The sequence below is a fragment of the Chenopodium quinoa genome, unplaced genomic scaffold, assembly GCF_001683475.1.
Source record: "Chenopodium quinoa cultivar QQ74 unplaced genomic scaffold, ASM168347v1, whole genome shotgun sequence".
In the NCBI taxonomy this organism is placed as follows: domain Eukaryota; kingdom Viridiplantae; phylum Streptophyta; class Magnoliopsida; order Caryophyllales; family Amaranthaceae; genus Chenopodium; species Chenopodium quinoa.
Window position 1 is genome coordinate 8,063,264 of NW_018742484.1, and position 17,223 is coordinate 8,080,486.

Genomic DNA, 17,223 nt, shown 5'->3' on the forward strand with positions numbered 1-17,223 from the left:
TTTGCGCTACGTAGGATTAAAATGCGCTATGTAGGATTGCAATTTAAAGTGTGCCACGTATGATAATAACTATTAAAAAAATTAACATAATAATTAATGTTTATCAAATAAGAAAAAAACTTTAAAAATTAATCCTTTTAAAATGTAGGATTGCAATTTAAAGTGTGCCACGTAGGATAATAACTATTAAAAAAAATTAACATAATAATTAATATTTATCAAATAAGAAAAAAACTTAAAAAATTAATAGGATTGCAATTTAAAGTGTGCCACGTAGGATAATAACTATTAAAAAAAATTAACATAATAATTAATGTTTATCAATTAAGAAAAAAAAACTTAAAAAATTAATCCTTTTAAAAAAAAATTTAATCTTTATCATTATTATTAGGGATGCACGGCAATTGTGAATGTATATTGCCTGTCTAACGTATAAGATTATTATTTTTAAGAAAAAAACTTAAAAGTTTAATCCTTTAAAAAAAATCCTTATCATTAATATTAGGGATGCACGGCAATTGTGGCATGGTTTTCTCAAATCTTCTATACTATATATACGGCAATTATTATTAGCGATACACGACAAGATAATAATAAATTTAAATAATTATTTATTTCAATAATTATTTATTTATTAGATAATAATGATACCAGCCATACGTATCATATATTTCAATAGTTTTATTAAGAAAATAAATAACGTTGTTGATGATAATAATAAAATAAATATATCGCATAGCCTTTTATGATTGTTGATTATGATGCACATTGTTGCATGGATAAATTTTTGGACTATTAAGAATTTTTAAAATTATAATTTGAAAAATGATAAAATTTAAGTTAGGAAAAAAATATGAATTGATTTTATTAGTTTATGATTTGTTATTATTATAAATAGGAATTAATTTAATTCACACACCACCAAAGAATCACACAATACTTCATACAAAACAATTTAGGATTTTATATTGTGATTTAAAAAAATGTTGGTCTAATTCCTTAAACTCAATTTTTTTTTTTCAAATTGTAGTTATTGGTAATATTATTTTTAACTATCTTTTTTATTGCATTGTTTTCTTAGGTCTATTTCGTCGATTTGAGGAATTAATTCTTCCAAAAATGATTTGAAAATTAAAGTACGTGTATCAAGGCTTTTTGATGTTTTGAACTTTCGGAACATAATAGTTTGATTAGTTTGGACATAGTTTTAATAATTGACGAAGAGGTATGCCTTTAATTTTTTATTTATTTTATTTTATTTTATTTTATTTTATTTTATTTTATTTGATCATAGTTATTCGTTTTAAATCCATTGAATAATATATAATATTTATTATTTTAACTTACAATATTATTTTTCATGTGCAGGGTGATTATGTCCATGCTTCAATCAAAGGAAAATTTGTCAACAATTTCGTTCAAAACTAATTGAAGGCAAAGTTTACACGATTCGATATTTTTCCATTGTACCTAACAAGAATGAATATCGTGTTGTGAGCGATAACAAGATTATGATATAATTTTTTCAAAATACAACTGTCAAGGGCGTTGCAGATAATAATAAAATTTCATCATAGATTTGATTTTGTTCAATTGCAACATTTAGATTAGTTCCGTAGTAATGCAACACTTCCTGGTATATATTTTCATATTTTCAATTTTTATTATTTTAAAAATTCTATAATATTATCATTTGTTTTACTAATCCCTTTTTTTTTTTTTTTTTTTTGTATATCACTTTATCTTACAAGATGTGGTTGGTATGGTTGTAAACGAAGTTGGAGATTCAATTGAAATAGAAGACAAATGGTAATCATTATTTTAATATATTTGTATATATTATTATTATCAATTACAATAAACTAAGATTTGTTATTTTAAAATAATTTATATTTGATTAATTTTTTATTTATTAGTAAATTATTAGTATTTGGATATCATAGTTAGGGGACAACGAATTCAATTAAAGATTTGGGATAATGTATTTCCTGATTATTCAAGACAAAAAGACCTACTTGTTGATTCTACTAAGCCTTTTGGTATAGTTGTTAATTCAACAATGGTCAAATATTTTAATGGTAAGTATCATATATTAGTCATTATAATAACTTTTTTTTAATATGTACAACTAATAACCTAATTTACCACGGTCATGTTCATTTATTATATTTACTATTTTGTTTACAGGAAAAATTAATCTAAATACTTCTGCATCAACCAAAATTTATATTGATCTTCAAATTTCCGAGGTTAATGAATTGAAATCTTTAAGGAGGTATGTTGTTTCAATAATTTTAATTTTTATGCTATTCTTTCTACATAGATACATCTCTTATATATGATCATTATAATGTAGTGAGAATTTAGATAATGCTACCATTGGAAAACTTGAGATTCAACATATCAACGTTGGATCGGAAGAAATCAACTCTAAAAAAGTTGATATTTTAACGCTTTATGAATCATGTGCAAAAAATTTTAGAAAAGGTATTTTAATACATCACTTTATTATATTTAATACGAAGTATATGATAAAATTTAAATTCATATCTAATTTATTTTTTATCATATAAGATTTGATCTTCTATTGCAAGGCTAAACTGGATGCAATTATGAGTGAAAATAGTTTGTATTAAATCTCATGCCCAACTGTAAAAGACATATCACTCCAAGGAAAACAGATTTTCGGTGCATTCCTTGTGAGAAACAAATTGAAAGGCCCGTTCCAAGGTTTGTTTCAAATTTCTTCTTCATCCATATTATAATATTAAATTAAACTAGTAATAAATTATATAATCCCTAATTATCTTCGTGCATTATTTTTTTCTCGATCAGGTATCGTTTAGAGCTTAGTGTTATCGATCATAGTGGGTCAACAATATTTGTAGTTTTTGATGAAGAAGTTAAGAAACTAATAGGACAAGATGCAAGTACTCTTTTTGAGGCTCATACTTATGAAAAGGTTTTAATATTTGACTTTTAACAATAGTTAAAAGTTTAAATTGTTCTACAAATGCTTTTATCATTTATTTTAATCAAAATTTACAGATTAATGATCATAATGATGATGATAATGACAATGAAGATGATGATACACAAATTCCAAAGATGATTGTAAATATCATTGGAAGAGAGTTCGTGTTCAAAGTTAAAATCACCGCTTATAATCGTACCAGCAATTCGACAAACTTTTACGGTGATGAGAATTTTTGACAAAAGTATCATTGAGGTACTAAATAATTGTTATAAGTATTTAATGTTTATTTAGAAGTCATGAATTTAAAATTTAAATTTGTTAAAACTTTACATAAATAATTTTGATGTAGAATAGAGATGTCATAAAAGATAATGAAGATGCTTCAAAAGATGAAGTTACGGTCACTGAAAAATTACTCGCAAAACGTCCTTTTAATAATATCGATTCAACGAAAAAGGATCATGATTTATCCGACCAAATCACATCAAAGAAGATAAAGGTATATATTTTTAAGGATATATATAATTCATTTAAATATTTATTACTATTTCTAGATTATTTAAGAGTATACTAATATTAACACTTAAATTTGTATACTTCCTGTATGATGCAGGTTTAGTTTTATGAATCAAGGATGCCCTCGAAACATAATAAAACTCCATGGTCTAGAAATAGAGATTTAGATGATAGTAACGAATAATACTTATGTTAGCTTTTTTAATTTTTTTAATTATGTAACAACTTTCCATATTCTAGATGATAGTTTTTCTTTTATGTTTTATTGACAGCAAATTATGTAATACTTTTGTTTACCTTTATTTTTTAATTATTACATCAATTTTAATATTATGTAACACCCTTGCTTTACTTATTATTAATTATTTTTTATATAAGTATAACACCCTTGGTATAATAATAGTATAACTCAAAATTAATACAAAGTAAGAAGTAATAAACAAAGATGACAAATTATTCAATTGTGGATCACATAGTCGTCAATTCGTTATTGATGACACATATGGTTAAAACAAATAAGCTTTGACAAAACTATATAACTATAATTACATTAATTAGATTTCTCTTACTTCCCAACTACAAAAAAAATGGGGGGGGTAATTTTGTAGAAGTAACATTGATCAATAGGTAGCGTGTTTCATGCCCATATAAAATTATTCAAATAAGGAAAGCAATAAAGTCAAGATCAAATGTCATTTATAAATAGAATTACCATTAGTTATTTCGTTTCGAAGGAAAAGAAAGGTAAAAAGAGATTTTCCGCAGTGGGGTGGTGGAATTACCAATATGGCAAAACATAATTTTTATTTTGTATTTGGATATACTTATTCGACTAATTTCAATTTCAAGGATGCCTTTGGAAATTAATAAAAATTTTACAACTCTTGATTAGGGGATTTTGCTCCCACCAATCGGAATGCGCCACGTGGGCCAATCAGGTCCTGTCAAGTGTCCCCCAGTTGGAACTGTCAGGGTTTGCCACGTGGCACACGCCTATTCGTCCACCCTGGACCTATTATGTCATGACACGTGGCATCCTCCATGCCTAATGGAAAAACCGGCCACCTAGGCCCAACTTCCAAGGGAAGCCCAATCAGCCCTAGGTTAACCTAAACCTAGGATTAGCACGTTTCCCAAGGTTATAAATACCTCCCTTAATCCTCATTAAGGGGGATTACGCACATTTAACACTCTCACCTAGAGAGACCCAATCACTTTCATTTCCGCATTAATTAAGTACTAACATGACCGTCGGAGGCGGATCTCCAATCATCCGGAGCATCCGTTTGTTTTGCAGGTACAGGCGTCCGGTTCCAGTCTCGGAATTGTAACTCTCCCGCAGGACATCAGAAAACCCCGAAACATCTTGGCGTCGTCTGTGGGGAGAGTACTTCTGAGATGGCATCCACGTCTGTACCGACTCCTGAAGAGAGGCGTCCCCTAGACGACCCTCAAGTTCAGTCGGACCATGATACTGAGGAAGAATTTGAAGTTGAAGCTCACACAGCTTCAGACGGGACCCTAAGGGCCCGACGCACCCGTCATACCGAAAGAAGGGAACGGGAGCATCTTCAAACTGGACTCAGTGATCCAGCCGGCGCACCGTCTGTTCAGCAGCAGCCGGCTGATGGGTCTGCTCCCATTACAAGAAACGAACTCATGACCTTCATGAGGGGCTTCAAGGGAGAGATTCAAGAGTTGCTCAACAAGAAGCCTGCTCTGGCCAAGGAGCAATCAGCTAAGAAACCTTCCACTTCAGGGAAGAGGAAGCCAGTTCAAGGGCGAGAGGCGACCCCTCATCCTAACTCTAGGAAGTGGGAGCCGCCTACCCTTGATTTCACAAAGTACCGCTTTCCTACTCCAGGAAAGAGGAAACCTGTTCGTCATATTCAGGCGGACGGGTCGAAGAAAACATACACAGATGCTCGGCTAATGCTAGAACAGAAAAAGAATGACCGATTGTCAGAGTCGGCCTCTACTTCAGAATTCCAAGATAGTCTACGCAATACCTCGATGAAGTATACTCAGTCGCATCATGAGAGTCAGTCAGGCAGCACCTCCCGTCAGTCCGGCTTTCATAGTGACCAGGCGGTACCAAACTTACCATTTGTACCGCAACAACAATTTTTTTTTGCAGCCACCTCTGTTTGGTGGGCATGCAGCAAAGAATGTCCAACCTATGGACTGGCAGCTACGGTTGCTTAGACTTGGGGAACAGCCGTCGGCCTTCTCCAAGGAAATTGCTGAAGCCGCTCAGCCGGCCAAAGTGAAAAATGTATTAGTAGGCGCCTATGACGGCACTACTAACCCAGAAGACCATTTGATGGCATTCACCAACCTGATGTACCTTCAAGGGTTGGATGATCCCACTTGGTGCAAGTGTTTCCCAGCGACTCTCAAAGGAATTGCACAACAATGGTTCGGCAACCTGCCGACTGGTTGTGTGAATAACTTCAGGACGCTTGCTTACTTATTCACCTCCAACTTTTCCATGAACATACCTGCGAAAAAGACGACCCTTGATTTAGGAACGATTCAGCAGGGCGAGAAGGAGGGGCTTCGTTCTTACATCAGGCGGTTTAACCTGATGAGAATACAGATTCAAGGGTTACCGGATGAGGTAGCCTATACTGACTTTTTCAGAGGCCTCAAAGACGGATCGACGTTCAAATTTGATTTGGTCCGAAAGAGGGTGGCGACTCTTCAAGAGGCCTTGATTGAAGCGGAAGCCTATATACAGGCGACTGATCTTTGTAGTACAAAACAGTCGGACGGGAAAAGGTTCGAAAAAAAAGAAGGGCGACAGAAACAGTTGACGAACAAAGATGAAAAGAAAAGAAAAGAGGTCTGGGCGGCTGATTCCTCTAAACAGCCGGCCCAGAAGAAGAAAAAAGAATTCAAACCATACTCCCCAAAGTATGCGTTTAACAAGGATAGCCAAGCTATCCTAAAGGAAATCAAGGGACGGATCTCAATTGAGAAGCCGGTCCCCATGAAGGGTTCTGCAAGCAACCGGAACCAAGAAAAATTCTGTGATTATCATGAAGATGTTGGTCATCACACCAACGAATGCATCAGTCTCATGCGGTATCTGGACCGCCTGGCTGAGCAAGGCGATCTTGACTCTTATGTCAAGAAATCTACTGGGAACACCTTCTCGAAAAAGCAGTCGGCCAAAAAGAGTCAACAGGCCGACAGCTCTGATACAGATGATGCAGTCGTCTACACCATTGCAGGCGGCTTCGCAGGAGGCGGTCCCACTATTAGGGGCAACAAAGACAATATCAGGCGGCTAGATGTAAATTCCGTTCACCAAGAACGGCCCCCCAAATATTCATTTCCTGAGATTGTCATCACTGAAGAAGATCTAGGAGGGGTAAGGGGGCCGCATGACGACCCTATCGTTATTGAATGTAAAGTGGCCAACCAGAGAGTTGGCCGAATCCTTATAGATACTGGAAGCTCCTCAGATCTTATCAGTAGCAAATGTCTGTCAAAACTAAAATATCAGACTGATTGCATACATCCGGCATCCCACCCTTTAGTAGGGTTTGGAGGAGGAGTCGTCCACCCAGTGGGGCGAGTGGATTTACCCATCCGCCTGGGTGAAAAAGGGGAAGGACGACACATGGTAGTCCGGTTCCTGGTAGTAGAAGAACTCTCAGCCTACAACATGATTCTGGGACGACCAACCCTGAATAATTCCAAGGCTGTTATAATTCCATCTCTTATGTTGCTCAAGTTTGAGAGGGATAATGGAACAGTCGGGTCCCTAAGGGGAGATCAGAGGATGGCCCGAGAGTGCTATCTCTCGGATATCAAGCCCACTGTTATGGCCGCTGGGTCAAGTGGTGGAAAAACATACCTTGACAATGTTAAGGAAAGTGCGCCTGTTCAAGAAGCAGGCGGCAAGAAGAGAAAGGCAGCCCAGACGGGGGCCGCAAGAAAAGACAGAGAATAGCAATCATTGGCAGAGGAGCGGTCGGACGAATTCCGCCCTCAGCCGGCTGGTGAGCATACGGACCTGATCTTAGACGAGTCACGTCCTGACCGAACAGTCAAAGTTGGGACGACTGCTCTGAGAGTCCTGGGTGACGATTTTCACAAACTATTGAAAGAATACAAGGACATCTTTGCATTCGAAGTCCACGAAATGCCAGGCATTAGTCCTGACCTGGCGGTACATAAACTGGCTGTGGATCCGAAAAAGAAGCTGGTAAGGCAGAAGAAACGGAACCATGGCGAAGAAAGAAGTCAGGCGGTAGCCGCCGAAGTTAAAAAACTACTTGATGCAGGGTTCATTCGGCAATGTTACTTCCCAGACTGGGTTGCAAATGTGGTGCTTGTTAAAAAGCCGAATGACACCTGACGAATGTGTGTAGACTACACAGACTTAAACAAGGCATGCCCTAAAGACAGTTACCCTCTGCCTAAAATTGATAACCTGGTCGACTCAACAGCCGGCCATGCTTTGATGAGCTTTATGGACGCCTACTCTGGTTTCCATCAAATTCCTTTATGGAAGAAAGATCAGGAGAAGACGGCCTTCGTCACTGATCAAGGGTTATACTGTTACACGGTCATGCCGTTCGGTCTTAAGAATGCCCCGGCCACCTTCCAACGAATGATAAACACTGTATTCTTTGATCAGATTGGGAGAAACGTCGAGGCATACATTGATGATATGATTGTCAAGTCTAAGCTTCAGATAGATCATCTGTCGGACCTCTGAGAAACTTTCGCCACACTCAGGCGGCACCATGTCATGCTCAATCCCAAGAAATGTGTATTTGGAGTTGAGTCTGGGAAATTTCTCGGATTCCTTATCAATCAGAGAGGAATAGAGGCGAACCCTGAGAAGGTGCAGGCGGTCATCGACATGCAGTCGCCTCGTACTGTCCGAGAGGTTCAGAAGTTAACAGGTTGTCTGGCGGCCTTGGGAAGATTTCTAAGCCGATCAAGCGACAAATGCTTATACTTCTTCCAAGCCATTAAGAAGAAGGCAAGGTTTGAATGGGGGCCGGATGCTGAGGCGGCCTTCCAGAAATTGAAAGTTCACTTGCATTCCTTGCCGAGGCTGGTCAGCCCTTTGCCCAAAGAAGTACTCTACATGTACCTGGCCGTCTCTGATCATGCGTTAAGCGCTGTTCTTCTTGCTGAAAGAGACGGCTGTCAGCTACCGGTCTACTTTGTCAGTCATGTACTAAAAAATGCCGAGTTGAGGTATCCCTTAGTGGAGAAATTTGGTCTTGCACTCTTCATGGCTGTTAAAAAATTGAAGCCCTACTTTTTGGCACATGTAGTCGTTGTGTATACAGATCAACCTATCAAGCGGCCACTGACCACCATGGAGTCGTCGGGCCGAATGATCAAACGGGCCATAGAAATACAGAGCCTCGAAGTTACTTTCGAGCCTAGAAAAGCAGTGAAGGGGCAAGCCTTTGCTGACTTTATTGTTGAGATGATTCGTCCCCCTGATTCTCGAGATCCAGACCAAGTCTGGAAGGTATATGTGGACGGAAGCTCTACTTCAAATGGTTGTGGAGCAGGCGTCATATGTCAGTCGCCAGAGGGTGACAGGTACGAGTATGCTCTACGCTTCAGTTTTCAGGCCTCAAACAATGAGGCAGGATATGAAGCTTTACTAGCCGGAATCCGCATGTGCAAGGCGGCAGGGGCACGAAAGATAGACGTCTGTTCCGATTCACAATTGATAGTGAGTCAGTATAATGGAGAATACGAAGCAACCCATCCGGCCATGATCAAGTATTTACAGGCGGTACGACAGGCAGTCGGATCCCTTGAAGATTTTCATCTAACTCAAGTGCCGAGATCAGAAAACAACCAGGCGGATGCACTTTCAAAATTAGCATCATCCGCCTCATGTGATACTCCTCGAACTGTTTTTTGGGAAGTAATGGAGAAGAGAAGCATCAAGGAAGACCCTATTGGAATCCTAGACAGAAGCTCAACCTAGATGGATCCAATCAGGGCATATCTGACAGACGGTACCCTGCCGGATGATCATCATCAGGCGGCAGCGCTGAAAAAATAGGCAGCCAGTTTTGAAATGATAAAGAGAGAACTTCACAAAAGAGGGTACCTTCAACCCTACTTAAAGTGTGTTACTCCTGAAAAGGGACGAGAGATACTAGACGATCTTCACTCTGGTTACTGCGCTTCCCATATAGGCGGTAGGTCGCTTGCTCAACGAACAAGGCGGCAGGGCTACTTTTGGCCTACTTTAGAAGCATATGCAATGGAGATGGTGAAAAAATGTGACAAGTGCCAAAGGTTTGGCAAACTAATCCACCGTCCAGCAACTGACCTTACTACCATTCATAGCCCACTACCGTTTGCTAAGTGGGGCATGGATATTCTGGGTCCCTATACGCCTGCTACAGGCGGAAGGAGGTACATACTTGTTGCAGTCGACTACTTCACTAAATGGGTGGAGGCGGAGGCTGTAAAGGGAATCAAGACGAAGGATGTAATTTCATTCATCTGGAAAAATGTCATCACTCGGTTCGGGGTTCCCATGTCTATGGTTTTTGATAATGGTCTTCAATTTGAGACGCCTGTTCTCAAAAGCTGGTTGGGTGACCAAGGAATTGCACACCACTTTGCATCAGTCGGCCGTCCACAAGCAAACGGCCAGGTAGAAGCCTTTAATAAAATCATCTCAGACGGTCTCAAGAAAAAGATTGAACGAGCAGGCGGCCTATGGGCGGATGAATTACCACATGTTCTCTGGGCCATTAGGACGACTGAAAAAGGGGCGACTGGAGAAACTTCATTCCTCTTAACTTATGGTGCGGAAGCTGTTCTTCCAATAGAACACTACGAGCCGACTCTTCGAGTAATGTTATATGACGAAGAGGCAAACTGGGAAGCCATGCGCTTGGCATTAGACTCACTCCCAGAAAGGAGGGGCAATGCTGTCTTGCGCCATGAAATTTACCGCATGAGAATGACTAGATCATACAACAAAAAAGTACACAGGCGTCCACTCAAAGTGGGGGACTTTGTACTTAGAAAAATGGAAGCAGTTGATAGGGCTAATGAGTCTGGCAAATTAACTCCCAACTGGGAAGGACCCTACCGAGTCTATGAAGAGGTCAGGGACGGTACCTACCGTCTGGAAACACCAGACGGCCAACCGTTGCCTCGAACCTGGAATGTAGATAATTTTAAGAAATATTTCTTTTGAATAATGTAAATAGTCGAGGGCTACTTAATAAAAGTTTGATGTTTCATTCAATTTTGTACTAAGAGGGGCATGCCTACTGACAAACAGTCGGCTACTCTCCATGTTTAATTTTCATTCTTACCTAAGAGGGGCATGCCTACTGACAAACAGTCGGCTACTCTCCATGTTTATTTTTCATTCTTACTTAAGAGGGGCACGCCGTTTCTTTCATACAACCGGCTACTCTCCCATAACACAGTTCACCAAAAACTATCAAAGGCTCATAGCTAAAATGATCAGACCAAGCGCCAAGCCCACTGATCCAAATATAAGTTCAATTCGACCTGTCCCAACATTATAGCAGGCGTCCGACGGCATCCATCCGGATGAAATTCGTCGCAGAGAGCAGCTCCCTTTTGGGTGGAACATTGTTCTATAAAATCATTACACGGCACCTATACGACTGTCTAACCAAGACAACCACGTAGCCGTTTCCCGGACAAGGATACCTCTCACTTAACTGACTAATCAGGTCAAACAAGTGTTCGCAGTAACCATCCGTGTCAACCAACCGACTGAACTACTTGGGATAAGAACAGTCGGTCTCTTAAGAGTTAATAGCCAACAAACATTGGCGAATAAAGGGGAACAACCGGTACCCACCGCTTGATACCTCTACTACTCAGTCACTTGGCGACTAGGTAACAATTATGTTTACTTGGTCACTCCTTAAAAATTTAGTATGAAACTAAAAAGGTGCTCATACAGCGCCTGTTCACACTAGATTAAATGTGGCGGGGAACAGTCGGCCTGGACCGACTAGAGTCTCTAGCTTAAAAAACAAAAAAACAAACAAGGCAGGTAGGAAACCACCTTCCTACTTGGTTGAAGGAGACCCAGTCTTTAAAGTGGCCGACTGATCGCTTAGCCTGGAAACAGACAACCAGTCGTCCAGGGGCATAGGTGGCGTGACTAACTACCTCGTACCTGTCCGCAACTATCGGCCATGAAAAACAGTCGGTATAGTATGCAATTGGATATCAAAGTTTCGATACTTAGCAAAATCGAAACAAATTTAAACGAAACATTTTTTGCATAAACATTCATACCCCCGGCCCCTTGGCCGGGTAAAAGATACAAAAGGAAGCCGGTCATGAAGACCGGCAAAATATTCAGAACCCCGGCCCCCTGGCCGGGTAAATAGAAACAAACGGCACGCAGGCCGTGAAAAGAAGACATAAAGCTTAAGAAGGGGGCAGATCTTCAATAATAGCAGCTGCCGCCTGGTCAGCACTCTTTTTGCTGGACTCGGCTTCAGCTGCATCCTTCTTCGATGCATCACCCCCAAGCGGCACAAGCGCCACTACCGGCTCCTCCTCCTCCAACGCCTCGTCCTCAGCAGCCGCCAGGATCTCTTGATTATATCTATCAGAACACTGGCGGTACGTTTTTTCCCAGGAGGAAAAGTCGGCATTGGGGAAGAGGAGGCCCCAGGTCAGGCGCTGGATTTGAGCAGAGTCTTCCATCATCTCTCGGACCAGCTCCTTCTTTTCTTGCTCGGCCTTTTCCGAGAGCTCCTGAGTAAGACTCTTCTCCTAGGTCACCAGGCATTCCTTAACGTGCGCCAAGGATTTCTCCAAGGTGTCGTATGAGGACATTTTTTGGCGAAGAGGTCTCAGCTCGGCCTTGAGATTGTTGATGGTCGCCTCCAGCTCGTTATTTTTCTTCTGGGCCGCCTCTAACTGAGTCCGGATAGCAGAAGTAGTCTGCGCCTGATAATAAAGAATGTCACTTGTCAGAACCTCGGCAATTTGAAACATTGCCTTATCACAGTCAGAGGCGGCCATAGCTTTTGCAGCCTTTACCTCTTTGTTCTTCCTGTCAAGCGGCTTGCGAAGGCCGTTCACTCGGAGCAGGGCCTAAGTAAAAGGGAACAGGCGTCAGTTTTCAAACAAAAAACAGGCGTCCTGGAATTTAAATAACCAAAAATATGCTAAGTATACCTCAGCAAGGACCCCTGCAATCCCGTCTAGGTCAAGGGTGCCGACACCCCTGACCGCCTCCCTCTCAGCCGGAGGAACGACTTTGATCATAGACTTGGCCACCTCGACCAAGTCCGGCTCCTGAGGGCCGGCTGCATCAATCATAAACAAACGAGTTAGACCTAGTAAAGAAGGGAGCAAGTCTAAATTCACAAAGACAGCTTCATACTTCTAGGCGGCCCGATTGGAGTTTTAGAAGGAATGGACGGCTGTTTCTCAGCCGCCGCATGTTTCCTGGCAGAACCAGGAGAGCTCGCAACAGTCGTCCTCCGGGTCTTGGAGTCCGGCTGTTGGGAAGAAGAGGCTCTTGGAGTGCCCGTCTAAAAAAAAAAAAAAAAAAAAAAAAAAAAAACAGAAACAAAACAACACTCGATCAGTATATGCATAAACTCAACTCCAAAAAGAGAGTGAAAGGTTCGAAGCTCACCAAGGGCGCCCCCTTGTTGGGGGAGTCGGTTGAGGACTGTTGCATGATGGAGGCCCGCAACATGGCCGCCGCAGTCTTGGAGGCGGTAATTTTGCTCATGGCGTCCGCTGCAAAAACAAATAGCAAAGTTAATAAAAAGTCATAACAGTAACGCATGGGAAAACAGAGTATTCGACAGGTCGGCTACCTCTTGAACGCCGACTGCTAAGGCCACAGGCGGCCAGAAAGTACTCGTCATAGAGCCATTTGAAGCTCGGGACGCAGTGCAGGGGTACTTGCTCTCGTACCCCTGTAGTAGAGTCGACCCTCGACTCTACTTTAAAGAGTCCTTTATCCAGGATCTCTTTCTTGGCTTTGGGGGGAACAGGCGGCATGCTGCGGCCGCCTGCAAGAAGAGGCGGATTCCTGTTCCACTTGTTGAAGCGCTTGTTCAGCTCTGTGTCTGAACTTTCAATGATAAGGAATGTGTTTCGCCAATCCTTCCACTTGTTTGCTTTACCTCTTGTCATGAGGTAGCCTCTGTGGCTCGTCAATTGATACCAGCCGGTACCGCCTGCCTTAGGGGTCCGGCTGAGGTAGTTCATGTGGGCGAAAGCCTCGAAGTTTGGCTCCACCCCATGCAGTTCTCACCCGGCCACATAGCCGAGTACGTTGACCCAGGAGTTTGGGGCTAACTGCCATAACCCCAACTCATACCCATCCAAGATCCGCTGAACAGCCGGATGTAGTGGGAAGCGCAGCCCAGCCTTGATGGCCGTCTCGTAGCAGCCAAAGCAGGCGCCATCATAACTAGTACCAGCCGGCCAGACGACTGTGTCTTCCGGATCCGGCACGAAAACTAAAAAGCCGGGGCCTATTGTGTGGTTCGCAATAAAGCTCCCCACTTTCTCTTGCATGGCCGTGATCCAGCCCCGTGGGACAGTGCAGTAGTAGGGGGTATTTTGCTCTCGGTGAGAGGCGGATGGCTCCGCCCAATTGTCCCCCTTCTCAACTGCGTGAGAAAGCCTCGCCTCTTGTAGGCGGCTGTTTTTCTCTTCTGTATCCAGAGAAGCATGGCCAGAAGAGCTAGACTCGGATTCGTCCTCTGACGAGTCCGAAGAGGACGACTCCTCCCCTCTCCCAGAGGGGCCCGCCTTCTTTCCTTCAAAAGGGGCAGGAGAGAATGTAGACTTGTCAATTGTAAAATTGAAAGGGGTCACTTTGACTCCTCCCTCAGAACTGTCGGCTTTCAAGCCGCTTTGGTTCACTTCCACATCTGGCGCCTGGTCAGATGTTTCACTAATCGGCACCCTGTGGGAGGAGCCGTCTGAGTTCGAAATCCTAGCAGTTCTTTTTGTTCTGGCCATCATGTTCTGCATAGACACAGAGACAGTCGGACTTTGTATAAAGGGCAAAGATGGGTCCGGAAAAGGGCAGGCGGCACTCCTAGTCCTAGATTCAGCCGTCCCCGGTGACCGGCTGATCACTAACCTAGGTCGTGTCGTGTGCTTCCGTGGTGCCATTTCAAAAAAGAATAAAATTAAGAGAAAATTAAGAGTAAGAAAACCGACGGTTACCTGAACAAGTGAAGTTGACGGAGTTCTGGAAATCCTATGTAGTCGGCTTGTCAGAGCAGGCGGTAGGCAGAAAGGGTCCGAAATGTCAGAGCAAGTTCAGGGGTCCGAATGTTCTCTCTAAAAAGTTCTCAAGTGTGAAAATGACTGAAGTCAACACTCCCTTATATAGGCGAAGTGAGAAGGCGAAGGGTCACTTCCAAAATTCAAAATTTGGGCGGGAGAATCTCTTGGCCTTTCGCCGAGTGACACCTGTAGCAGGCCGTCGCCTGTTACAGTGCGACACCTGTCACAGGTAACACGTGATCAGTCACGTGCCACCTGTGAGGGGAAAATGATTAGGGGATTTTGCTCCCACCAATTGGAATGCGCCACGTGGGCCAATCAGGTCCTGCCAAGTGTCCCCCAGTTGGAACTGTCAGGGTTTGCCACGTGGCACACGCCTATTCGTCCACCCTGGACCTATTATGTCATGACACGTGGCATCCTCCATGCCTAATGGAAAAACCGGCCACCTAGGCCCAACTTCCAAGGGAAGCCCAATCAGCCCTAGGTTAACCTAAACCTAGGATTGGCACGTTTCCCAAGGTTATAAATACCTCCCTTAATCCTCATTAAGGGGGATTACGCACATTTAACACTCTCACCTAGAGAGACCCAATCACTTTCATTTCTGCATTAATTACTCCTTAATCAAGTAATAACTTGACCGTCGGAGGCGGATCTCCAATCATCCGGAGCATCCGTTTGTTTTGCAGGTACAGGCGTCCGGTTCCAGTCTCGGAATTGTAACTCTCCCGCAGGACATCAGAAAACCCTGAAACAACTCTAACACTTAGTTTTATTTTGACTAAGTTAGTTGTGGGTTGATAAGTTAAGTTCAATTCATTTAAAGCCAAATCACTTCAAGGCTACAGGTTAACAGGGCGCGAAATTTTTTGAAGTTAATGTGTTAATAATTTAGTATAACACAAAAGAAAATTTTAAAAAATAAGTTTAAGCCCACTAAATTGTGTTCAAAACTAACTATAGCTTACATTTCACTATCATATTAAAACGTATGATTTTATGCCGAAAAATAATAAAAATTGCTATCCCATCAAATAAGATTAACTTATACAACATATTAACCAAGATAGTTACTCCAAAAAAATATTATAAATTATAATACAAGATTAAAAATAATAATAATAATAATAACTCCAACAAGATATTTACAAATAATAATCATCTTATTTATATGAAAACATATATTTATACTTTTAAATAAGCCAAGTTAATTACAAACATACCTATTTATATTTATTTTTTATCATAATCTTATTGAATATAAGATAAACTTATACAACATATTAAAGAAGAATTTATATAAAATTATCATAACGTTGAACTTTAAAAATAAAAATAAAAAAATTATTTTTTAAAGATGGAAAATTATTATATTAACACTAGAGATCTACTCCAACATGACTTTATATACTAATCCTTATTTAGTTAATATGATATAGCAATATAGTCAGCAAACTTCTCAACTTTATTTGGTAGTTGTTACAAATATAATGGGGTTCTTATCCTTTGTTTCGACTTGCATACTAGCATTACGTAATTGTCTATAAACAAGGTCGTTCACCTCTTCCAAATAGTATCCTTAATAATATAGTTAATGTAATAGCCGTAAGTCTGTATCTGTATAAAATCATTATATATGATAATTATTATCACAAATGTCTAAAATACCTAAGCGTAATATGAATATACAAAAAAACAAAACTAAAAAAAAAAATAATGATATGGATAACAATTAAAAAATAGGTTTAGATAACAAAGAATGATAAAATTTATGTAGAGAAGATATGATTTATTATATTTCCTTATAAATAGGCCTTAATTTAATTCACAGTAGCCAATCAATGACACAAGACATAGAAAAATATTAATTGGTTTCTTTTCATAGTCGGAGACCCAAGCTTCATGGCTTCACAAAGTGAAATTTACAATACCTTCAGGGACGCAAACGTAAACAAAGATACAACTAAGGTTGGAGACGGAAAAAAATTAATCTTGTCACCATCGTCCACCGGAGGCACAAGAAACATGTATAAGAATTACAAAGAAACGACATACTCTACGCACTACATAATTAGGGCTGAAGAGGGGAATAGGATAATCCTGTCAGCGTCATTCACAAGAGACCCAAGATACATATACCAGAACTACAGAAAAAGAATAGACTACTCTACATAGAGGTGTACAAGAGAGAATTCTATTTGAACCTGACAAATTTTTTTTTTTTTTTTAATCTTATTAATAAAAAAAAAAAGTTTTTAATTAATTCCAGTAGTTATTCAATGATAATACTAATAAATGTCTTTTTGTTTATTATGACTTTATCTGTTTATGATTATTATTATTATGTAAAAGGATACAAATCTTAAATAATAATAATAAAATAATATAAAACAAAGTCGTACATCGCACGGGCTTCACACCTAGTATACTATAAAATCATATTATATCAT